Source organism: Delphinapterus leucas, unplaced genomic scaffold (assembly GCF_059928025.1).
Source record: "Delphinapterus leucas isolate spDelLeu-1000000601 "Yukka" unplaced genomic scaffold, BTC_Dleu_Yukka2 spDelLeu_asBTCV2_sq67, whole genome shotgun sequence".
In the NCBI taxonomy this organism is placed as follows: domain Eukaryota; kingdom Metazoa; phylum Chordata; class Mammalia; order Artiodactyla; family Monodontidae; genus Delphinapterus; species Delphinapterus leucas.
The window spans coordinates 875,198-902,561 of NW_028322276.1; the positions used below are offsets into that span (position 1 = coordinate 875,198).

Below are 27,364 nucleotides of genomic sequence, written 5' to 3' on the forward strand. Positions count from 1 at the left end.
TGGTGTGTGAGAGAGCTACCTGATGTTTATTGAGGACTCTTGTCCTATAATAATTTACAAAATCCAGAACACTTGGGAGATATGTTCTCCCTTAAGTATCTGATGGACACTGTGGACCCTCCACTTAGTAATGCACATGCACAGACAGAAACGCATCACTACAGCCGACCTCAAGCGTTCTATTTCCCTCTTTTCAAGCTCATAGACCAACCCTTTAGCATTCTATATGGACTTTATACTGGTTTTGTGTGTGGGGGTGTGTGCTTGCATCAAGAAAGAAAAAACTGGATTTGAAGGGAGAGAACACATCATGTAGCTCCTGCCCTCTCTCAAGCCAACCCAACAGCAGATAAACTTAGGACATAGGCATTCTCCATGGGGACCATCTCTTTTCCCCAGGTCTTTATTTTTCTTTATTTTTAAACATCTTTATTGGAGTATAATTGCTTTACACTGGAGTGTTAATTCCTGCTTTATAACAAAGTGAATCAGCTCTATAGCCTGGTCCTTATTGATTAGCACCATTCTCATTGGAGGAAGAATGGAATTCGGGAGGGGGACCAAGTCCCTCTGACTTCCCTGGCTCAAGGTGCAGAGGGTGGGAGGGGTGCCCCAGCCCCAGCCCCTGCCCCCTGCCTTTGGTTGCTCCCTGAAAATTAGGGGCCACAGCCTCAGCTGCAGAAGCAGAAGAGCCACTCCTCTTCTCTTTGCTTAGTGTTCTCATGCAATATCTCTTCCAATATTTTCACTTTCAGCATATGAATGTCCTTACTTCTAAGTGAGTCTCTTGTAGGCAACATATAGTTGGACCCTTTTTATGTCTATCTTGTCCATCTTTGTTTATGTTACTAAATATTCACATATATTTTAGTATGAAACTTATTTTCTTTCTTTATATTTAAACCTTTAAGACATACATAATTTATCTTAGTATCCAACTTTGTTTAAAAACAGCCATCCCTGACTCTATATTAAATAATTCAACCATTTTACACTTACTTAAAAAGACATCCCTATCACATATTTTTGTTTTTCCTTTTCCTCCTATGTCATAAGAATGTCCAGAGGAACTGAATTTAGTTGACTTATTTAACTGTGTAGAATACCTAGTTGTATTATATGAGAAGGCCAAGGCAGGAGAGAAATATAATTCTACACACTAGTATGTATTTCTAGACTGACTAGTCTCTTTCAGTGACCATCAGACTATTTCTACTTGGCTTTGTATTTGCAGTGAAGTTACACTTTCATATCCGCATGGATACCATGGCTTAAAATGCCCTGTACATCCTCAATATACATGTAAATTCACTTATCGACATCATTTGGTGCCTACCGTGTCATGCACCAAGCTAAGGAGTGAAACAGACAAATGCAACTCTTCCCACAATGTGGCATAAATATCTGGTAGAAGACAATCCTTAAATAGTCACACCAATAACTCATCACAGCTGTGTTTGGTGTTACGAAGTACAGCATAATACCGTTTGCAGGTGAGAAGTCTCCTTTCCCGATCTGTTCACTTGTGCATACTTTGAGTGCACAGCCAATTTCCAATTCCCAATGAAATATACCAGAAGGAACTTGGAGAACTATCTTCAGAGTATTTACAAGATGTCGTAGGCTAATGAGAGGAGTAGGAAAAAATAGTTAAAACGAAACCCTAAAATATTAGACAACAAAGTCCCATCAGCTCAATGCACTTGGAGACAGTCCTTTAAATTCTCAGGTCTATATCCTGAGCAAAGCCAGTCCCATGGCAGATGAGGTCCCAAACAAGTTAAATAAGATCAAGAATGTGGCAGAAAGGCAACTCCAATGCAGGATCATTTTGCCTTTTGAAAGGGAAAACCTGTTACTACCTCTTTATGTACTGTGACCTATTTTCCTAGGGTGTCCCTATTCTCTACAATTAATAGGTTTCAAATCTGTAGGCAACTGGAAGGAATAATTTTAATAGCTGAAACAAAAAAATTCCTTTATGAGAAAAAGAAAAAAGAAAACCAAAAAACCCACAAAATTTTCCAACCAGCAAATTCTACATGCATCGAGAGGCTACAGAGTCACTGACAGTGATTAAACCAGAGCACCAGTTTTCCAGCTCAAACTGGAAAGGATTTGTTTTTAAATTAAAGTAGATATGTCTGAGGGCATCTAAATATATAAGTATTTTCTTTGTAAAAAATTTCTCCCTCGGGGTGGGATAGGGAGGGTGGAAGGGAGTCGCAAGAGGGAGGGAACATGGGCACACATGTATACATGTAGCTGATTCACTTTGTTACAGAGCAGAAACCAACACAACATTATGAAGAAACTATACTCCAATAAAGATGTTAAAAAGAAAATTCTCCCTCACTGAACCCATTTTGATGGTAACAAATAAATGTGACTTTATAATAACCTTAAACAAATACCCAACCTAGGTTTGTTTTTTTTTTTTCAGTACACGGGCCTCTCACTGCTGTGGCCTCTCCCGTTGCGGAGCACAGGCTCCGGATGTGTAGGCTCAGCGGCCATGGCTTACAGGCCCAGCCGCTCCGCGCATGTGGGATCCTCCTGGACCGGGGCACGAACCCGCGTCCCCTGCATCGGCAGGCGGACTCACTGCACCACCAGGGAAGCCCCAAGAGGCCAATTTAAACAAAAACAAATGGATAACTTGTATTTTTGCTTTAAAATAGGTTTGAGATTTCTGAAGTCTATGCTGATGAAAGAAGATACCAACAAATTCACTCATCACCATACATAAAGTTAAGCTTTCTAAACTAAATCTCTTTAGCATGAGATCAAAAACAGTCTGCTCTTAGAAGATCCCCAAATGCTATCTCTTCCAACTCTTTAAAAGCTAGCTTCTGTTTCTCCAAGAAGCAAAATACATTCAATATTGCAAAAAAGCACCATAGGTATCTGAAATGCAAAATAACCGGCACGCCACATTCTTTTTCACAGAATTTGCAGGCATCTATCACCTGTTTCTCAGATGGTTTATTTCCCTGTTTCTTTTTTTTCACTGGCACGACTGTCCAGAACCTCTATTTTGCCTTTTCCATCTTCTGAATGAGGAAGCTTAATGGTATCGGTGGTGACTTCACCTTCAGAAGAGGTGCTATCATCTTCATCCTCAAATTCTGAACTGTCCCCTGAACTGTCTTGTGAATTCTCTTCTGAACTGTCCTCTTCTTTTGAATGAGACTGATTCATCTCAAACAAGGCCACATCCATTTGCATAACTTTTCTGAGAGTCTCGTCAATATTTTCAATATTGAAATGACCAGGTGGTGCAGCTGCCATTACTTTCCTTAGCTTGTCGTTTGCCTGAGCCATCTGTGGGAGAAAGCTCTGTACTTGGTCCAATAGGGGACTCCTCTCTATCCGAACTGTTTGAAGAGTGGAATTCTTTCTGGAATTAGGCTTGGAGTTGATGACCAACGTGTCCCATATACCTCCGCGGCCGCCACTGCCCGCCGTCAGCAGCTCCCTGGACACTGAGACCCCGGAGCCGTCCCAGGAAAACGACGAACACCTCGCGTCAGGCTGGGATTCGCCGCGGGCCTCCATGCTGCTCGCCCGTCTTCAGAGCAGCCCCTCCAGGCCCGGATGCCAGAAAAAGGCTGGGGCCATCTTTGTTTTTTAACTGATGAGTTTAAGCTATATATATATATATATATATATATATATATATATATATATATAAATTACTGATATGAAATGACATTTAATTGCCAATTTGTTTTCTGTAATGTCATATAGCTTTTCTGTCCCACATTTTCTCACATACTGACGTCGTTTGTTCTTACTTTTTGTACTGACTCACTTTTTAAATTAAATCCTTTGGCTGTGCCAGGTCTTAGTTGTGGCATGGGGGACCTTTGATCTTCTTTGCAGCATGCGAACTCTTAGGTGTGGCAAGTGGGATCTAGTTCCCTGACCAGGGATTGAGTCCAGGCCCCCTGCATTGGGAGCATGGAGTCTTCGCCACTGGACCACCAGGAAAGTCCCCTGACTTGACTTACTTTTAATTTCCTTCTGTGTATATCCTATAGATATTAAATTTGTGGATACCATGGAGATTACATATAAAATCCTATCAAACTAGCTTAAACTGATATCAACATAATTTTAATCACATGCAAAATCTCTATTACATCTCCTATTACATTACACATTAATTACATGTTATTAATGTCACAAGTCACATATGTATACATTGTTTTCTGTTAATGTAGATGTACGAATTAGTTATTAGGGGATGCTATAACAAAATGCCACAGCTTGGGTAACTTATAAACAAAAGTTTATTTCTCATGGTTCTGGAGGCTGAAGTGTGAGATCAAGGTGGTTAGGTAAAGGTCTTTTCTGAGTCATAGACTTTTCATTATATCATCACCTGGAGGAAGGGGCTAGAGAGCTCTCTGGGGTCTCTTTTAAAAGCACACAAGAGACTTCCCTGGTAGGCCAGTGGTTAAGAATCCGCCTTCCAATGCATGGGACATGGGTTCGATTCCTGTTCAGAGAACTAATATCCCACATGCCAAAGGGCAACTAAGCCCATGTGCCGCATCTATTGAGCCTGTATGCTGGCTCTGGAGCCTGTCTGCCACAACTACAGAGCCTGTGTGCTGCAACTACCGAGCCCCCATGCCACAGCTAGATATGAAGCCTGTGCATCACAACAAAGATCCCACGTGCTGAAAGCAAGAGTGAATGCAGCCAAATAAGTAAATACATATTTTAAAATAAATAAAAGCACACACATCCTATTCATGGAGGCTCTGCCCTCATAATCTGAGCACCCCCCAGAGGCCCTACATCCTAATACCACCACATTTGGAGGTTATATTTTTAACATATGAATTTTAGGGGAAACAATCATGCAATAGCAATACATTTATAATTATTTTAATATTTTGGTTTTAAAAAATATCCTAGAAATAAAAAGTGTAGTTACAAGTCAAAATTATAGATTTTTTCTTCTATTTGTCCATTTATTTACCTTTATCAGAGAAATATATATTTTCATATGGCCTCAAGTTTCTGGTGTCCTTCCATTTGAACTTGAAGTACTCCCTTTAGCATTTCTTGAAGGATAGGTATTATGGTACTGAACTCCTTCAGCTTTTGTCTGAGACTGTCTTTCATTTTCCTCATGTTGAAGAATAATACTGTAAGATATAGAATTGTTGGTAGGTAGTTCCCACCGTGCTTTAAGCATATCATTTCACTCTCTTCTGGCCTGCAAAATTTCTGATGAGAAAGCAACTGTTAATCTTACTGACAATCACAATTAAGTGCATCATAATAATTGTCACATATAACTTTGTTTATATATATTTCTTAATGCTAACCTATTAAAAAAAGTACTTATTGTTACAAACTTTTGTATTTATCATTTCAAGACAACTTAACAAATCAATAATTTTATTCTACTTATTTATAAAATAAGAGGTTATTAGCCAAAATTATGAATTCGTAGCTGAAATGTGTGGTAAAACAATCTTGGTAAGAGGTTTTCCATGTCTGAGAATTTTGATATGAACTCCAGCTTTTCAGTTTGATTTTGGCATTGATAGATCCAGTGTGAGAATTCAATGTTGAGTAAGCAATGAAAAATCCCTCAGGGCTCTCCTTCATTCATTACAGTAAAAGTGTTTTCTATGTTTTGAAAACTCATGTGTATGTAAGTCTATTCAATGATATTCTCCAGTTAAAATGATCTCCATGTCAGTTACATACACATAGTATGTAAATCTTCTGCATGGACATCCCCTCTTTGTAACATTTCTACGAGATATCATCAAAATTCAGTCTAATTTAGTCCATAAAGTGAACACTTTATGCTGGTCTAGTGTTTACACTGCACCATAACTGAGTTCTATGAATCTGCTGAATTCCTCACTTACCTCATTCCCAGGTTTCACATGTGGATGACCAGAGTTCACACCTGAATAAATATACTATTTTCTTACAGCTACATTGGTCCACCAGGGAAATAACTTGCCTGAGTATCATTTCTTGCTTTTAATGGTCACAATTTTTGCTTGAAATAAGACAAAAATAATAATTAAATTAAATAAATAAGAAATGACACATGTGACATTAGGGGGATTAAATTGTTGAAAAGTACATTACATGGGGAAACAACATGAATTTGAGAAATACACCACTGAATAGAAACATGGTTTAGAAAAATGTTAATAAGACGTTCAGTGTTTAGGTAAAAGGAAAATAAAATAAATTCAGACGCTACAGGGAATATGAGAGGAAAAATTATTAAAGGGACCATGGCAAAGACAAAAACATGAAATTTTAACTTCCACGAGGACAGGAATTTTGCTTCTCTGAGCTGAAAAATACAGGGGGAAACGTGAAGAGCAATTGATGTGTGATGCATAATGACAGAATCTGGATAATTTGACTCAATGGCTTCACATACATTTCTAAAAATATCCTTTAGTCGAGCCAACTTCCAGTTGACATTCCAAGTGTCCTGCTCCCTCCCCACACAGAGCACATGTGTCTGGAGCTGACTTGGACCCCAGCCTGGGGAAACCCTCCTCTTCCCTCCACACCTACTCTTCTTGCTCCAACTGGGAAATTATATCTGTTTGGCAGAGCGGATGCCCTGGTACGTGTGGGAAATGCTAGATGGATCTGAAGTTCTGTGCTGAGAACAGTGCATGCAATGCAAGTGCAGGACAACATGCCAAGGCTCAAGTGTGAGGGCATCAATGGCAGCCCAGGTTCGAGCACCCTGAAGGGGGGAAACACTGAAGGTTGTCACCCGACACTTCACTCAAAGACAGTAAAAGTCTCTGGTTGCTGCTTTTCTTGCCCAAGAGGAAAGACAGTCTGCATGCTGCCTAGACGTCTCAGCCAGGAAGGAAGCAACGTTTTCATAATATGATTAACACTGTTTTCTAACAGAATCCAATAAACATAAGACCCATGAGATTATTACTTGGGGTTCATGTAGAAAGGGTGATACAAGCTGTTATGTGTTTTTTGCTGTGTTCAAACCTCATAGTAGTCCCCCGAGCAGAAGAATTACTTAGCAACATAAAGTCACTTGTCTGTTAGATAAAATAGCCCTTATCTGTGTCCAGCATTATTATGTGTGTTGGTGGCAGACTAGTAAGGAATACGTGCGATTGTGGTAATGGAGACTGTATCTCCATGAAGGGGCACATGTGCTGTGATAAGTAAAGGAACACATTCGTTCCAGGTTGCTCTAAGTGCTACAGAAGCATGAGTCAGGGACAAGAGTGCAGCAGCATATGTGGAAGCTGCAGAGCCTATCTCAATAAGACATGCATAAGGAAGTAAATAAATATTGAGAGATGCACCCAGAAGATGAAACAACGGGTGTCACATCTGTGTACATCTTTGTCTGCAATGTGTCCAGCAGGTCCTACTCTTTATGAGTGAGTTCTACAAACACGTTCCCAAAGATCACTGATCTCTAAAGCCCCGTCAATGGCTCCTCTGGGCTGATACGGCATGCGCCTTTCATACATATTCAGAAATATATATACTGTGAACAAATATTACTAAAGGAAACATATGAGGTGCTGTGTAAAATAACCTATCAATTTCCCAAGAAAGTGGTAATTCAACTCCCGGATAGGTTATTATAAAAATTTTACATGCAAATTCATAAGTAATATTCTCTTCCCAATTCCAAGTAAGTCTGTAGGTGCATCAAAAGGCAATCAATAGCCCTGATCTGCTACTTTGTCAATTGCCAGGCAGTGAGGGTAGAGATAGAGCTGAAGCTCCATGTACATTTCACGTGTATTTTTCACGTATTGAAGGTGTATCTGGAGTCCTGCTTTTCTTTCCCGGGTTAGAGCCGCAGACACCAGTCGTCAGAACTCATGAGATTTGCTGGCTCCATGTGTCAGGAAAGCCCAGGATCACCTTTTCTCTTCTACATAGTGCTCTCCTCTGGGCTTGGAATATGAGACTTAAGTCAGCCCACGCCCTCCCATGGATCTCTTTTACCTGCTGCTGTTTAGTTTTGCTCTATTTATACCTTCACTATGCAAACCTACAACTGTGGCTCCAAAGCCTGTGCTAACCTAGGACTCTGACTCCAAAATACCCCAGGAAACTTGTCACTCAATAAGGGAAGACTACAATCCCTCAGTCCTTAAGTTTATTAGTATTATGATGGGTAGTAGTACAGTTAATATCTTCATGATTGTAATCACTATTGATATTATTATTTATCACTATTGTTGTTATTGCATTTCTTATTAAGTTTCTCTGCTCATGAATATATCCAACTTACTGAAGAGTATTGTGGAGGGTTTTCAACAGACTTACATAAACACGGTGCTTCCTGGTTCCTGCTGTGCTTATGGGTACTTGTGGGTCAGAGAGCCTCCTGAGATATTCAGACTTACCCAGTGGAGGAAGGGACAGTTGTTACTGGTAAGTGAGCACCAGGGAGGACATTCTTGAATTTCTTGAGCCTCTAGAACAATGTTTAAGTCCTCTTAAGTGACCAGAAAGTGGTGCTAGTGCAAGAGCCCTGGAAGACACCCTTGTCCTGCCAGACTCAGCACAGGATTTTCCACCTCAACTCTGTGCCAGGAACCACTCTCACGTCTCCTGGGAAGGCTGGAGAGGGTGTCGCTCCTGGAGTCCAGTCCTCCGAATTTTAAAAGTCAGCCCAGGAACTGACATTGTGACAAGTGAGAAGAAAGGAGAGTATCCTTGGCATGCCTCAACCTGGGGACATGTTCCAAATTCACTCAGGGGTCCAGGAAAAGCTGGTGCAGCACTTGCAGACATAGAGGTGGTGACGTGCCTGCTCAAGTAATCATTTCTCTTTCTAAATTCCCCAGGGAGCCCCTGCACTGTTTGTGCCAACATATCATCCTCCCTGCTGACCCAGAACCACCTGCTTCTTTTCTCCTCTCAGAACAAATTTCTTTGTGCAAACCTAGGATTCTGAATCTAAAATACCCCAGAGGACGTCTGATATAGGTACCCTGAAATTTACTTAGAGGAGTCTGTACGCATATCTGCAATCTTTCTAAGTTTATTTTTCTCTTTAACAGTAGTAATGGTAATATCATCATAATTCTCATTATTATTGTTTTTAGTGCATTTTGTTACCTTTATTAATATGCATTGTCTTTGTGGTTGTTTTTACATAACATTGAGTAGACCTGCTCTATGCTAAAGATTGTCTGATTTACTGCAGATCATTATGGAGGGTTTCCCAACATACAAAATACATACACCTAGCTACTCCTGAGCTCCCACAGCACTTAGCTCGGTGCCCTCGACTCAAGGTCTCTATGAAGCTGGGGCTGAGGTCTCAGCTGTCACTCCACAGGGGAGGATTTACTCCAAGACTCTCTAATATGGGTACTGGCAGGATGCAGTCTGAGCTGAGAGCCTAGTGCCTCTGCCTAGAGGCCTGGGACTTCCCTGTGTTCTCTCTTATGTGGGCCTCTCCATATGGCACCTAGAAACACCCATGCAGGCTTCCCCAAGTCCAGGGATAGGAAAGAAAGAGACAGAAACAGAGAGAGAACACAGGATGCAGCAAGTGAAATAGAAGTGACAGAGGTTCTGTCAATGAATCTTAACACTGACCTCCCCTTATTTGCTATATTCTGTTGGCCAGAAGCCAGTCACTAGCTACTTAGTACTTGCACAAAGAGTGGAGTTTCCTCGCTGCATGTGGATCACAGTCTGTGGCTGGGAACACCCAGGAGGGCAGGTTCAGTGGTCTCCCCCAGAACTGGGAAAAGTGGCTGCATTCTGGAAATAACTGAAAGGGACGAAAGTCCAGCCTCAATCATCAGAAGAGAAGTGAAAAGGAGACAGTGGGTTATGTGTCATTTTTCATCCACTAAAGCAGCAAAACAAAAGCTCCCCAAACTCCTGAAACTGGAACCCTTGGTGTGAATGAGGCACAGGACCACTCATTCCTCAGTGGTAGGAGGGGCACCGACTCTTCCTGGAGGGTGATGGCTGCCCCATCCCCAGATGCCACCCACTTGATTAAGGAGGTTACTTCTAGAAAGCAAAGGCGCAGTGGTCAGAGGTGTGTGCGAAGAATCCACGTGGGTGGTGTTGTCTGTCTTATTTCTAAGAGCTCTGCATGGACACCTGCTTCCAGAGGGGAGCTGGTCACTTGAGAACAGGCTGCAGCTGTTTAAAGTGACAGTGTCCATACTACGCAAAGCAGTCTACAGGTTTAATGGGATCACTATCAAATTACACATGACATTTTTCCACAGAAGTAGAAGAAATAACCCTAAAATGTATATGGAACCATAAAAGACCCAGAATTGCCAAAGCAATCCTGAGGAAAAAGAACAAAGCAGGAGGCATAACCCTCCCAGACTTCAGACAATGCTACAATGCTAATCAAAACAGCCTGGTATTGGAACAAAAACAGACATATGGATCAATGGAACAGAATAGAGAGCCCAGAAATAAACCCACAGACCCATGGTCAATTCATCTCTGATGAAGAAGAGACAATGGGGGAAAAGATTGTCTCTTCAGCAAGAGGTGTTGGAAAAGTTGGTTCATGCAAATCAATTAAATTAGAACACTCTAAAAAAAAAAAATTAGAACACTCTCCCACCATACACAAAAATAAACTCACAATGGCTTAAAGACTTAAATATAACACATAACACCATAAAACTCCTAAAAGGGAACATAACCAAACATTCTCTGACATAAATTGTACCAGTGTTTTCTTAGGTCAGTCTCCCAAGGCAATAGAAATAAAAGCAAAAATAAACAAATGGGACCCACTCAAACTTATAAGTTTTCTTACAGCAAAAGAAACCATAAACAAAATGAAAAGACAACATACAGACTAGGAGAAAATATTTCCAAATCATGTGACCAACAAGGGCTTAATTTCCAAAATATACAAAAAGCTCATACAACTCAATAACAAAAAACCGAACAAACAAATCAAAAAATGGGCAGAAGACTTAAACAGACATTTCTCCAAAGAAGACATACAGATGGCCAATAGGCACATGAAAGTATGCCCATCATCGCTAATTATTAGAGAAATGCAAATTAAAACTACAATGAGGTACCACCCCACACCAGGCAGAATGGCCATCATCAAAAGGCCTGCAAATAACAAACGCAGGAGGGGGTGTGGAGAAAAGGGAACCCTCCTACACTGTTTGTGGGAATGTAAATTGACACAGCCACTATGGAGAACAGTATGGAAGTTCCTAAAAATAGAGTTGCCTTATGATCCTGCAATCCCACTCTTGGGCATATATCTGGAGAAAACCATAATTCGAAAAGATACATGCACCCCAATGTTCATAGAAGCACTGTTTCTAATAGCTAAGACATGCAAGCAACTTAAATGTCCATTAACAGATGAATGGATACAGAAGATGTGGTACATATATACAATGGAATATTACTCAGCCATAAAAAGAATGAAATAATGCCATTTGCAGCAACATGGATGCAACTAGAGATTAACATACTAAGTGAAGTAAGCCATAAAGAGAAAGACAAATGCTATATGGTATTACTTACATGTGAAATCTAAAATATGACACAAATGAACCTATCTACAAAACAAAACAGACTCATAGACATAGAGAACAGACTTGTGGTTACCAAGGGGAAGGGAGTTGGGGAAGGATGGACTGAGAGTTTGGGGTTAGTAGCTGAAAACTCTTACATATAGAATGGATAAAAAACAATGTCCTACTGTATAGCACAGGGAACAGGATATTCAATATCCTGAGATAAACCATAATGGAAAAGAATATAAAACAGATGTATATATGTGTATAACTGAGACACTTTGCTATATGGCAAAAATTAATACGACATTGTAACTCAACTATATTTCAATTTAAAAAAAAGAATCAGTTTATCTGAACAACGTTAAAGGCCAAATGATCCTAAGAGTCATATACAGAGCATTCTATCCAACATACGCTGAATACACAGTCTTCTCAAGTGCAGAAAAAATAATTTCTAGCAAAGACCACATGACAGACCACATATCAAATCTTAGTAAACTAAGGAAGACTTAATTTATACCAAGTATATTGTCTGACAATATTATTAAACTAGAAATCAATAACAGGAGGAAAACTGGAACTCAAACGAATACAAAAAAATTGATCAACACTCTCCTGACCAACTAATTTATCAAAGAATAAATTTAAGAAGAAATAAGACAGTATTTTGAGACAAACTGAAATGGAAACACAGTATACTAAAGGCTATGGGATGCAGCAAAAGGAGCGTTAAGAGAGGTTTATTGCAACAAATGCCTACCTTACGAATTAAGAAATATCTCGAATAAAAAACCTAACTCTTCTGTTCAAGGACCTGGAAAAAGAACAAACTGAGCCCAAAATTAGCAGAAGCAAGAAAATTATAAAGATTACAGCAGAAATCAATGTCATAGAGAAGAGGAAAACAACAGAAAAGATTAGTGATACTAAGAGTTGGTTCATTAAAAGATAAAATTTCGAACCTTTTGCTAGACTAACCAAGGAAAAGAAGAGAAGACCCAAATCAACAAAATTATAAATAAAAGAGAAAACATTACAACTCTACTACAGCGATAAGAAGGATAACATGTTACTTTGAACAACTACATGCTAACAAGCTGGGCAACCTAGAAAAATGGAAAAAATTCTTAGAAACATACAACCCATCAAAAGTGAATTAGGAAGAAAGAGAAAATCTAAATGAAGCAATTAGTAGTATGGAAATTAAATCAGTAATCAAAACTCTTCAAATGAAGAAAAACTCAAGATCAAATGGCTTCACTGGTAAATTTTACCAAATATTTAATGCATTAATGCCAATCCTAAAAGTCTTCAAAAAAGAAAGAGAAAAAATGGATGAGGAGGAATATCTCCCAAACTCATTTTACGAGGCCAGCATTACTTTGATATAATAATCTGAAATGGACACTGCCAATTACAGGCCAATAACACTGATGAATATAGGTTTAAAAATTCTGAATAAATACTAGCAAATCAAATAAATGGGATGCATCATATTAATAGAACAAAAGGAAAATATAATATCAATAGGCACAGAAAAAGCATTTAATAAGTTAGGTATAAAATGAATGTAACTCAACATAATAAAGGCTAAATATCGGGACTTCCCTGGTGGCGCAGTGGTTAAGAATCTGCCAGGAAATGCAGGGGACATGGGTTCAAGCCCTGGTCCGGGGAGATCCCACATACCAAGGAGCAACTAAGACCGTGCACCACAACTACTAAGCCTGTGCTCTAGAGCCCGTGAGCCACAACTACTGAAGCCCATATGCCTAGGGTGCATGCTCTGCAACAAGACAAGCCACTGCAATGAGAAGCCCACGCACCACAACGAAGGGTAACCCCCACCTACTGAAACTAGAGAAAGCCCGCATGCAGCAACAAAGACCCAATGCAGCCAAAAGTAAATAATTTTTTTTAAAAGGCCAAATATGACAAGGTCACAGTTCAAAGCACACTCAAGAGTGAAAGTGTGAAACTTTTTCTCTAATACCAGAAACAAGACAAGGGAGTCCACTCTCACCACTCATTCAGCATAGAAATGGAAGTCCTAGCCAGGGCAATCAGTCAAGGAAGAGAAATAAAAGGCATCAAAATTGGAAATTAAGAGGTAAAAATATGTCTATATTAAGATAACATGATTTTATATATAGAAACTCTGAAAAACTTCACCAAAAACCTGTTAAAACTGATCAACATAATCAGTAAAGTTGCAGAATAAAAACTTAAAATGCAAAAATCAGTCATATATCTATATACTAACAATGATCTGAAAAAAGAAAACCATTCTATTTATAAGAGCATCCAAACTAATAAAATAATAAGGAATTAATTTATCTAAGGAGATGAAAGATATCTACAATACAAACTACAATACACTGATGAAAAAAATTGGAAAAGACAGAAATAAACGTAAAGTTATCCCTTGTTCATGATCGGAAGAATTATTATTTTTTAAATGTCCATACCACCCAAAGCCACCTATGGATATAATGCAATTCCTATGAAAATCCAATCGCATTTTTTAAAGTAGAAAAAAACAACAGAGAAATGTATGAGGAATCACAAAAGAACTTGTATATGCAATGCGACCATGAGAAAGAACAGCAAACCTGGAGGTATCACATTCCATGATATACTGTATTATAAAGCTATAGTAATGTAAGTAGTATGGTACTGCCATGTAGAAAGGCATACACAACAATGGAATAGAACTGAGAATCCAGATATAAACCCATGCATATAAGGTCAACTAATATTTGATAAGACAGTCAGGAACACTCGGTGGAGAGACAATCTCTTCATTAAACAGTGCTTGGAAAACTGCATAGTTATATGCAAAAGTATTAAACTAGACTCCTGTCTAACAGCACTCATGACAATTAAATAGAAATAAGATAAGGTAAAGACAACTGTAAGATGGGAGGCTTTTCTTCCTGGAGGAAAACAGTAAAAATCTTTTTAACACAGGTCTTTAATATTATTTTTGATGATACCTTAAGCACAAGCAACAATTTAAAAAATTAACAAGTGGAACAATATCAAACTAAAAACCTGCTACACAACAAAATAAAATAAATAAATAACGAAAAGAGCCTATGTAATCAAAACTAATATTTGCAAACCTTACAACAAATAAGGGGTTGATATCCAAAATACATCATAGAACTCAGTAGCACAAAATAAATTAAGCTAATTAAAACCTGTTGCAAAGACCCCAACGGACATTTTTTCAAAGAAGATATGTGAATGCACAACAAATACATGAAAATGTGTTCAACGTCATTACACATCAGGGAAATTAAATCTAAACCACAATGAGATATCACCTCAGGATTGTTAGAATGGAATTCATCAAAGAGACAAGATAACTGCTAGCAAATGCTAGCAAAGATGTGGAGAAAAGGGATGATTTGTGTGCTTTTGCTTGTCTTATAAATTGGTTCAGCCTCTATGGAAAACACTAGAGAAGGCCCTCAAAATTTAATACGACAACCATATGGTCCAGCATTTTCATCTATGGAAATATATTGAAAGAATTAAAAACACTATGTTGAAGAGATATCTGCACCCCCATGTTCATAGCAGCAGTGTTTACAATAGCCAAGACATGGAAAAAACGTATGTCTATCAACAGATGAGTGGATATAAACCTTGTGGTATATTTAGAAAATGGAGTAACATTCAGCCATAAGAAATAAGGAAATCTTGCCATTGGTGACAATATGGATGGAACTTGAGGGCGTTATACTAAGTGAGAGAAGTCAGACCAAGCTTATATGTGAAAAAAAAAAAAAACAACCACACAAAACTCATAGAAAAAGGTCAGATTTTTGATTACCAGAGGAGGGAGGTGAGAAGAGGCAGAATTTGATGAAGTCCAAAAGTACCAACTTGCAGTTATAGGATAAATAATTATTGAGAATATTATATACAACATGATGAATAGAGTTAACACTGCCATATGGTATATTTGAAAGCTGTTAAGCAAGTAGATCTTAAGAGTTCTCATCACAGGAAAATATATTTTCCTTATTTTTCTTTTCTTGCATCTATATAAGAAGATGTTTGTTAACTAATCTTACTGCAATAACAATTTCACAATATATGGAAGTCAAATCATTATAATGTGCATTTTCAACTTAAATAGTACTGTGTTCAATTATATCTCAATAAAACTGGAGGGGAAATTACAACAGCTTTACAATAATGTCTTTGAAATTTAAAAACAATCTTAAAAGGAAATTGAAACACAACTTGCTAAAACTTATGGGCTGCAAGAAAAACAGTAATAAGAGAGTTTATTGAAACAAATGCCTACAATAAGAAAAAAGAAAGATCACAAGTAAACAACCTTACTTCTCACGGGACTAGCAAACAAAGGAAAAACCACTAAGCTCACAAGTAGCAGAGCAATGAAATAAGAAATATGAGAACAGAAATAAAACAGAGACCATGCAAACAATAGAAAACATCAATGCAAGAGGTGGTTTTTGAAATGAAAACAAAATTAACCTTTTAGCTATACTAATGAAGAATAAAAGAGAATACTCAAATAAAATCAGAAATGAAAAAGGAGACATTACAACTGATGCAACAAAAATACAACAGCTCATGAGAGGTTTCCATCAGCACATATATACCATCAAGTTTGATACCCTAGAAGAAATGAATTCCTAGCAACATAAAAAATACCAAAACTGAATCATAAGGAAATAGACAAACCAAACAGACCAATGATGAGTGAAAAGACAGTATCAGTAATAAATGATTTACAAAAAAAAAAAAAAAACAGGCTAGGACCAGATGGACATTCTCCAATTTCCATTGGGAAATTCAACCAAACATTTAGATCGAATTAAAACAACTCCATGTCAAAGTTTTCTAAAAAAACTTTGAGGTACATTCCCAAACTCATTTGATGAGTCCAGCATTATCCTGATACCAAAGCTAGATAAGAACATTACAAGAAAAGAAAAAAACAACTGTCAAGTATTACTAATACAGATGCAAAAATCCTCAGTGAAATACTAGCAAACAAAATTCAACAGTATATTGATAGGATCATACACCATGATCAAGTGGAATTTATCCCTAGAATGCAAGGGTAATTCAACCTATGTAATTCAAACATGTGATGCACCACATTAAGAGAATGAAATATGAAAATCATATGGTTATCTCAATAGATACAGAAAGAGAATGTGAAATAATTAAAGAACCTTCCATGATAAAAAATACTCAACAAATTGCTATACGTAGAATGTACCTCAACACAATAAAAGTCATATTGAACAAATTCACAGCAGACATTAAAATCAATGGTGAAAGTTTGAAAGGTTTTTCTGCTAAAAATATAAACAAAATAAGTTTTGTGCACTCTCACCACTCCTTTTTGGCATAATACTGGAAGTCATAGCCAGAGTGATTAGGCAAGAAAAATAAATAAAAGAAATACAAATTGAAAAGGATGAAGTAAAGCTATTTCTGTTTGCATTTAATATAATCTTGTATAGAGACAATCCCAAAGATTCCAAAAAAATGTATTACTAATTATAGACAAATTCAGTCAAGTTGCAAGATACAAAATCAACATGTGAAGAGCAACTGTACTTCTATATACTAACAATTTGAAAAAGAAATGTAAAAAGCAATCATATTTAAAACGGCATCAGAAATAAATAAAACATTTAGGAATAAATTAAACCAAGTAGGTAAAATATCCATACACTGAAAATGACAAAACACTGATGAAAAAACTGAAGATACAAATAAATGAAGAACATTTCCATGGTTATGAAACAGAAGAATATTGTAAAAATATCTATACTACCCAAAGCTGTCTATAAATTCAGTGCAATCTCTGTCAATATTCCAATGATTTTTTCACAGAAAGAGAAAACAACCCTAAAATTTGTATGGAACCACAAAACACCACTAATAGCCAAATCAACCTGGTCAAAGAAGAACAAATCTAATGGCATCACAATTCCTAACTTCAAACTTTATTACAAAGCTATAGTAATCAAAACAATAGATTCGGGCAAAAAATAGAGACTTAATCCAATGAAACAGAATCAAGAGCACTGAAATAAAACCAGTCATTTACTGTAAACAAATATTTGACAAGGGAGCCAAGGAGATGCAGAAGCGGAAATACAGTCTCTTCGATAAATGGTGCTGGAAAAAACCTGGATAACAACCTACAGAAGAATACAATTGGACCCCTTTCTTGTACCACTCACAAAAATTAACTCAAAGTGGACTGAAGGCTTAAATATAAGACCTAAAGCTGTAAAACTACTTGAAGAAAGCATAAAGAACAAGTTCCTCAATATAGTTTTGGCAAATATTTTTCGGATATAATACCAAATGTGGGAGCCACAAAAGCAAAAAAAAAAAAAAAAAAAGTGGAACAGCAAACAAACGAAAAACTTTGCATAGCAAAATGAACAATCAGCAAACTAAAAAGCATCTATAGAACTGGAGAGCATATGTGCAAACCATTTTTTTGATAAGGGGCTAATATTCAAAATATATAAGAAGTAACATAAAATAATAGCAGTCAAAAATTAAATAAAAAATGGACTAAAGGACTTGAAAAGACATTTTTCCCCAAAAAAGACATACAGATGGCCAACAGGTACATGAACAGATGCTCAGCATCAATAATCATCAAAACCACAATGATACATCAGCTCACACCTGTTAGAATGGCTATTATAAAAATGAGAAGAAAAAACAAATGTTTGTGAGAATGTGAAGAAAAGGCAACTTGTGTGCATATTTGGTGGAAATGTAAACTGGTACAGTCTAATGAATGTAAAAGAATTCAACTGGACCCCTATCTCACACTACTCACAAAAATTAACTCAAAAGAGATTAAAGACAAACATGTATGACTTGAAACCATAAAACACCTAAAAAATTCCTGGGGGGAAATCTCCTTGACCTTGGTCTTGGGAATAGTGATTTTTTGGTTATGACCCCAAAGGACAGGCAACAAAGCAAAAGCAAAAATAAACTGGGACTAAGAAAACCTAAAAAACCTTCTGCACAGAAAATAATAAAACCACACAGAAAAGCAAAACAAACAAAAAAAAAACTGGTTAAAAATGGAGAAAGGATCTGAATAGATATTTTTTCAAAGAAGACATACAAATGTCCAACAGATGTATGAAAAAGTGTTCAATGTCTTTAATCATCAGGGAAATTAAAATCAAAATCACGAGATCATCTCACTCCTGTTAGAATGGCTACAGCCAAAACACAAGAGATTACAAGTGTTTGAAAGAACATGGAGAAAAGAAAATCCTTGTGCCTTGTTGGTAGAGATGTAAATTAATACAGCCACTGTGAAAAACAGTATGGAGGTTCCCCCCAAAATTATAAGTAGTATCCAGTTTTTCCAGTACCATTTGTTGAAGAGACTATCCTGCCCAGTGAGTGTGCTTTATTCCCATCTCAAATATTAGTTACTTATACACTGGGGTTTACTTCTGGACTCTCTATTCTGTTCCTTTAGTCTATGTGTGTATTTTAGTGCCAATATCATAGTGTCGTGTAATTACAGGATTGTAATATTGTTTCTTTTTGTTTAAAATAAATTTATTTATTTATTCACATATTTTTGGCTGTGCTGGGTCTTTGTTGTTGTGCGCGGGCTTTCTCTAGTTTCAGCGAGTGGGGACTACTCTTCGGTGTGGTGCACGGGCTTCTCATTGTGGTGGCTTCTCTTGTTGCAGAGCATGGGGTCTAGGCACACGGGCTTCAGTAGTTGCTCAGTATATATATATATATATATATATATATATATATAAAGTCTACATACAGATAAGGAGAGAATATCTGCAAATCATATGTTGCATCAAAGAGTATAAACTTTCAGTTTTAAGGTGAGTAAGTTCTGGGAACTTTAACATACATTATGGTGGCCATAGCTAACAACGCTGTATTATATATTTGAAAGTTGCTAAGGGAGTAGATCTCAAAAATTTTACCACACAAAAAAGTTAATGATGTGAGTTTATAGAGGAATCCTTATTGCGGTAATCATTTCACACTATATATCTGTATCAAATCACCACACTGTACACCTTAAACTTACACAGTGCTGTATATCAATTGTGTCTCAATAAGTCTGGAGGAGAAAAAAAAAAGAAGAATTTCAAGATGGACACAAGAGCATGAAACCAAGCATGGGCGTTTCTGAGTGAAGAACCTTGTGTCATATCCATGTAGCTGGCCCCAGTTCTACCTGCAAAACCACAACGAATATCTGACCACTGGTCCCCATCACCAGGGCTAACAACGTGCCTGGGCTCCCACCTTGGTTACTACAGCAGTCTCCTAACTGGCGCCCCAATCCTGCTTTTGCCCCTTCAGTCAGTTGGTAGGACAGCAGCCAGAGGAAGTCAGATGATAGCCCTCCTCTGCTTACAACCATTCACTGGTCCTTTATTTCACAGAGTAAAAGCCAATGTCCTTTAAATGGCCGACAATCTGTTGACAACACCAAGGGCTCTATCCCTTGCTCACTTAACTTCAACCACCCAGCATTCCCAACTTTCCTCAAACAAGCCAGCCACGTTCCTTCTTTACAGCATTTTACCTTGCTCTCCCCTCTGCCTGGAATCTGCTTTTGCCACCTATGCACACTATGTATGTCCTCCCTCATATCTTTTAAGTCTTATTCACAGGTATTTACTGAGCAAGACTATGTGCTGGACAGTATTCAAGGCACAGATGTTTGGACCCAGCATCTCTCTGATCCTTCTGAGATGGAGCATCATTTCACAAACTTACTGGCTATTTTTTCTGGAAAAAACAGATACATAAATATGGGAGTGTAGGAATCGCTCAGGCAAAATCCCGAATAATAGATACAGATGTTTAACTATCAGAAAGGTGGAGCATAATTTCCCAACTCCCTAAATGTGTCCTGCACGCAGTGACATCCTTCCAGACGGTACACACTGAATGGAAGGGAGAAAAGATTGATGTTACAGTGAGGAACTTGACAAACTCCACCTCAGCCAGGTGATCAAGGGCAACATCAACAGTAGTAAGTCATCTGCAGAGCATGTGCCCTTGATATGAAGTGAAACACATAACCCCAGGCTAATCACGAGGGAGACAACAGGTAAATCCCAATTCGAGACTGTCAAGGTCATCAAAAACAAGAAATATCTCAGAAACTATAACAACTAACAGTGTCCTAAAGAGAAATGGCAGCTAAATGGAATGAGGGTGAGATATCCTGAATGCAATCCTAGAAGAGAAAAAGGTAAGTCTAAGAAAATTTGAAAAAAGTGTGGGTTATAGTTAATAATCAGGTGTCAACACTAGTTCATTAACTGTAAAAATGTACCCTAATGTCATGAAACTGTAATAAGAGAGGAAACTGAGTCTGGGCTAATTGTGAAATCCTGCACTATTCTTGCAAATTTTCTATAAATCTGAAACAATTTTAAAATGAAAATGTATTAAACAAATTTTTATTTTTTTCTAACACATATTATTTTTAAATTGTCCTACCAGTAATTACTATTAATTTCCCCTGTCACCTGGCTGTACTGTTTCATTTTGTTAAATAGAATTTATAACAGAGAGAAGTAAATTACCCATGATAGTAGAAAATTTCCAATAACACCAATTTTACATATTTTATGTTAAATTAAGAATGCACATGTGTATAATCATTTATTATATATTATGTTATTTGGGAGTTTTTCTTTTTTTTCTTTTCGCTGCTGTCATTTTACAGGTATGGCTGTATCCTGAGTCACTTTCTAAGAAGTCACTCACCAGAGATGTCTGTCAGGACTCAGAAGTGAGTCTACATGTCACTTCATGGCTGAACATATTCAAACAGCCCATTTATAAAATAAAAATAAAATAACTAATAATTCATTGTGACTGGTTCATTTATTCCAAGAATGCTTTTTTAAAATTTTGTTTCCATGCTTACATTTCATACTAATGGAACAAAGTCAAATTATGTGCCAACTCAAATATTACATTAGAATAATGAGAACAGAGTTCTGACCACAAAAATTCAATGTTTCATCCTGATATTTTCTAATCAGAAGTGTTTTTTAAAATATTCAGGGCTTCCCTTGTGCCGCAGTGGTTGGGAGTCTGCCTGCCGATGCAGGGACACGGGTTCGTGCCCCGGTCTGGGAGGATCCCACATGCCACAGAGCGGCTGGACCCGTGAGCCATGGCCGCTGAGCATGCGCGTCCGGGGCCTGTGCTCCGCAACGGGAGAGGCCACAGCAGTGAGAGGCCCGCGTACCGCAAAAAGAAAAAAAAAAAAATTCAAACTCAGTTCCTAGGGGATAGCTGAAAGTGACAATATCAGAAAGCCCAAATGGCACACAAACTTGCAAGTGATTGTAGATGTTGTCATATAATAATCCAGAAATAAATTACCTCTTAGAAGATTACATAAAATTACTTGAAGCTCAAACCCTGGAATGCTTCCCAATTTTGTCAACCTTACATGTTATTATAATGTCTATATCCATTTAGCTCATGAGGTAGGTAAAGATAAAAAGTGATCTGTTCTTATGTGTTTAATACAGTTTAAAAAAGTATATAATGCTCCTAAGAAATCAGGTTAGATCTGGAATACAGATGAAAATATGAAATGAAAGTACTTTTGCTTTGTACAAGAGCAGTAGCCCATCATGTACAAATATGTCAGATGACAAGGTACCTTCATGTTAAAAAAGAAAAAAATGCCATCACTGCAAAAGAAAGCTTTATTGATTGTACTGAAGTAAAAGGAAAAACTAGATATGATATACCTCAGGTAATTATGAGTATATTGGGAAAAGATAATGTTGACATAAAAATGCTCATGCTCACAGATATCATACAGGTGTAACTGTGGCACATGTACGAAGACGTAGAAGCCACTTTCCTCCACTGAGCATGACGATGCCAAAATTGTGACCTGATCATTTCTTAACCTTAATGGACAAAATTTCTGCTCCCACAATTTAAAATATGACCTTTAAAATACTGTATAATGAGACGATGTGATATTTTAATGTCTGTTCTAAGTAGTACTTTAAACACACATAAATCTATCTGTCAGTCAGAAAGATCAGATACAATCAACTATCATTCTATGCAAATGAATGGCATGCAGCAAATATTCATATATGTGTGCACCTATATAAAACATGTTAGCATATATGAATAAAATCAACTATGTTATATTAATATTTAATGTAAAATCATATTAACAAATACACTGTGGTGAAATAAGAAGCATCTAGGTATAAATAGATTACAAATTTTTATGCAGTTTTCACAATGGGATAATATTGTGACCAAAGTGGAAATTGTAAAGAAAGTCATCCAAGAAAAACATCTTGACTATAGGAAAAATCGCATGCTTATTATAAGGCCTCTCCCCTTGTTTACAACCAATGTCAGAAAGTAACCTTGAACTAGGTTAGGAGAATAAAAACTTTAACAAAACATAGGAATACTCTTTCTGTTGTAGAAAATAAACCAAAATAAAAAGTAAATGAATAAGCTACGAAGATTCTACAGATAGAAATATCAATTCTTATGGGAAAGAGGCTTAAAATAAATAATAAGGAGATTATAGATATCCTAATTTCACCTTTTGAATGGAGCTATACAACATTAAGCTAAAAACTTTCATATTCTCTATTAGCAGAAAATTTATTTGCTATGAATGTATTTAATTTACAAAAAGCAGCCCCTGTCTTACCTTTTAAGTATTCTGTTGAAGTTTTAAGTTTTAATATATTTCATCTTAAATGGTCTTATGAAGTATGCAATGGTTGGTATTTTAAAAATCGTCACTGTGCCTGGAACTTCTAAAAGTGATTCACGATTTTTTAAATTACATTCTTATAAAAATTTGGTATTGACATGAATATTATGATTTTTAATAATACTAGTCACATTGGAATATTGCAGAAAATTTTTCAATGAGCTTATGTGTATAAATATTTAAGACTGTCACTGTATTATGAGAAAATTTCAAACACAGCAATATTTTGACTTGAAAATGAGAAAAAAGCTAAGAACTACATCTTAAATATTGCTCAATGTGGGGCTTCCCTGGTGGTGCAGTGGTTAAGAACCCACCCCCCAATGCAGAGGACACGGGTTTGAGCCCGGGTCCGGGTAGATCCCACATACAGCGGAACAACTATGCCCGTGATCCACAACTACTGAGCCTGCGCCCTAGAGCCTGCGAGCCACAACTACTGAAGCCCACACACCTAGAGTCCGTGCTCTGCAACAAGACAAGCCACCGCAATGAGAAGCTGCACGCCGCGACAAAGAGCAGCCCCTGCTCGCCACAACTAGAGAAAGCCCATGAAACAACGAAGACCCAATGCAGTCAAAAATAAAATAAATTAAATAAATTTTTAAAAGAATGATTTGTAAAAAAAAAATAAATAAATATTGGTGACGTAAAGAAAATAGCACAACATGAAAGTTGTGAGTTAAGTTTTATTGGGGGAAAAATAAAGACTATATCCTGGGAGACAGAATCTCAGATAGCTCCAAGAAACTGTTCCAAAGAGGCAGGGGGAAGGTCAGTGTATGTGTAATTTTGGTGAAGGGGGAGTACACGCAATCGAGCACATCTAATTTTTGCAGAAGTTTTCTGCTCGTCTCATGCAGGCTCCGGCTAGGGACGTCACCATAAAGGATTTCAGTGCTTCTCTAGACACGAGGAGATACAAGAACTGGGCTCATAAAATCAGCTCCTGAAAGTATCTAACTCTCTGAAGAGCTGTCCTGCCAGCTTCCCCCAAGCACAGAGCGGGTCATTTCCGCTCTCCACCCTGAACTCCTTTCAGGGGGTGTTGAAGGTCAGCGGCTGCAGCAGCTGCACCAGCACCTGATTTAATCCTTGTCGAGGTAGATGGCAAGTGCCGATCCATAGCTGACAATACGCTCCAAATAACTTTATTCCTTTAAGACGGAAAAGTAAAGTACAATAAATTCTGATTCTGACATGTTTAAACTATAAAACTTAACACAGTGTGTTTTACTACACTGTTTTTTTTTACTCTTTGGGGCACGAACCCGTGTCCCCTGCATCGGCAGGCGGACTCTCAACCACTGGACCACCAGGGAAGTCCTGTTTTTTTAATCTTTCAATACGTTTTCAACTAGATCCACGTTACCTGCACATCATCCGTGTATAGTCTGTTAGTTAAGGTCTTTGAACAAAGGAATAAGTGGATAATTCCGTGCTATTGAGGACAAGGGGCGGAAACATTTCTCTTGGCCACTAAAAAAAAAGAGACATTTTTACAACCTTCCGGGGGCGTCTGAGGAAACGCAGCAGAGTCTGTCCGCGACGTTGAACTCTCCCGGTCGCCCGCGCCACAGCTCCTTCCCCGCGGCCCGAGGGTCCGGGGCCCAGCCGCGCCGCCCACGAGGACACGCGCTCCCCGCGCTCCGCCTCGGGCGGAGCTCCTCCCGCCAACCGCCCCGCGTCCGGAACAGACGCCCCGCCGGGAACAGCCTCCACGCCGCCGGCCCCTCGTAGACCGGATCCGAGGGACAACAAGCGACATCGAACGTTACCTGAGAAGGTGGGGATACACCGCGCGGGGTGGCCGGAAAGGAAGACGCGGAGCCTCGAGGAGCGGGCACAGCCCCTTTGCACCGGCCGGGGCGCGGGCGGGGAACGTCTTCCTCCCGCAGACCAGCCAGCCCCACACGCGGGCCCGCAACCGCCATGGCGCCTCCACTCCGTCCTCAGGGAAGACCGCCCATCAAGTCCGGGTGCAGTTGCGCATGCGCCCCATCGCCTGTGACATAGTGGCTTCGTGCCTCCCCTGCAGGCCCTTGGGGGAAGTGTAGGATGCTCGAACTCACTGGAGAACATGTGGCCCCTCCCAGCCAGGATGCTAAGTTACTCAAAATCTCAGTGCCCCAGCCTCTCTGCTGATGGCACTGGTGATGCTCTGATCCAGCCATGTCCGCTCTCTTGCCTGAGATGTGCCCCACTCTTTGGAGCCATGTCATCTGGTTTTTAGGTCATCCCCCCAAAAATGATAATAACCTCTATTCTATGCCACAATGAGAGTATCCATTTCAGGTCCCTAGAAAAGAGTCACCAATTTCCACCATCGGATTCTCCACTGGATCTTCAACCTGTTAGACACAGAGGACAGCTGCTCTGCTTCGAATAAAATTCTCTATAGTAATATACAGAGTTGATCACAATCACAAATAACTGAAACAGAAGATGAGAGTAGAAAATCTATGGACTTTTCCTCATTTGAGAATAGGAGTCCACAGTTAATTCCAAGAAATCGTTAGCTATCTGAAGCAGTGGAATACAGCTGACATACCTTGGAGCTTGTCAGGGAGGGAATCAAACTGTGTTTTCCCTCATTTAGCAAATCCTCTAAAAAAATAAGGAAACTAGAAAAAACATTCTGCTTATGACCACCTTTATTCAATTATATTTTTATGTACAAGAAAGTAATGTAAAATACGTTAAATATAAAATATCAGAAAACAAAATGATAATGTATTTAAGATACACATTTCTAATATCCAAAATTATTTACAAAATTCATAATCAGTTCCTTAAATAAACAAACTCATGAATTACATTTTAAAACTTATCCTTTCAGAACTTCACGTGGGATTTTCTGTTTTCAGACTTTGGAAAGTAATTTTTCTTGAAAAAATTTCTTCAGAACATACTTTTGTTACAGACTTTAAAATTAGCTGCTTAACAGATATACATGAAAATATCAGTTGTTTGAACCTTTCATAAACTTACACTCACATCATATAAGAGCTCAACAAAGGCTTTGAAATAGCAAATGATTCTGCTTGTTGATTTTCTTCCAATAAGAGATTCAGGGACCCAGCAACGTTCAATTTGTGGATTGTCCAACAATAACATGTGCTTTCAACTACGGGTATGTTCCTTGGGTTTATTCCACTCAGTTGTAATGGGAAAATGTATGGCAAATCAGGGAGCGTGTTTCCAGGGCCTGAGCCTCTACAAAGAAAATATCACTTCCATCCCCAATTTACTTGCTGGGAACCACTTCACTGTGAATGATCTTCATCCTTAGGGCTCCAGAGAATGTGGACCTTTTAGACACAGCAGGTGGGGGCATCAGACAGAGCTCACCTTTGAGGAGAGCCCTTCTTGCAGTGTTCATGCTGGTGCAGGAAGGTGGGGTACAGGCGCCCTGTCTCTTGCTTGTGCTAGGACATAGGTATCCTGGTCACTCCTGCTACATGTCCGCCTGCATCTGCCCATGTTAGGAGGCCTGTGTACCTGTGCCTGCCTGAGCTCACTCACGCCAACAACCCATCTACTCTTGCTGGAGCCTGGGGACCTGTCTGGCTGTGCACGTGCCTATGCATCTCTGCATCGAAGCCCTCTTTATATAATTTGAAAACTGAAGCCCAGAAAGAGGCAGGGACTTGTCTAGGACACCATATGTGACCAGAGGCCAGAATAAGAGTGAGGAATCCAGCTCCCTAAGCCAGTACTCAGTCCCTCCCATCACGTTTAGTTTTGAAATAAGAGCCCTTAAGATCCTGGTGAACCCCTGCCAAGCCTGTGCAATTTGGGCCATTACTCTCTCCGCATCTCCATGCAGACGCATGTATGTACAAATAGAAATAGGGTTCACAGCTGGGGGTGATGCGAGGGTGGTTAAGGAAGGGAAAACAATATGTAGGTGCCGAGGAGAGCAGGAAAATGTTGGAGACAGCTCTGCCATGGAGCAGGGGCGTCCACCCCTCTGGCAGTGTGTCCAGAGGTCGAAAGAATG

At 38.6% G+C, this 27,364-nt stretch overlaps 1 long non-coding RNA gene and 1 pseudogene across 5 annotated transcripts in view; both read right to left on the reverse strand.

Moving 5' to 3' along the window:
• Positions 1-25,359, reverse strand: part of LOC149743828 (uncharacterized) — a 34,448-nt gene extending 9,089 nt beyond the window's left edge. Inside the window, exons 1-4 of one of the 5 annotated variants that reach the window (XR_016391726.1) lie at positions 25,140-25,359; positions 24,734-24,840; positions 5,901-24,518; positions 4,994-5,162 (exon numbers count right to left, since the gene is read on the reverse strand). This is a non-coding gene — a long non-coding RNA (uncharacterized LOC149743828). Of the gene's footprint in view, positions 1-1,484; positions 1,625-4,993; positions 24,519-24,733; positions 24,841-25,139 lie in introns of all 5 variants that reach the window. The other 4 variants (XR_016391725.1, XR_016391724.1, XR_016391727.1 and 1 more) reach the window with 4 other exon arrangements.
• LOC111170993 (NOP protein chaperone 1 pseudogene) lies at positions 2,891-3,597 on the reverse strand (annotated as a pseudogene).
• Positions 25,360-27,364: the final 2,005 nt, after the last annotated feature.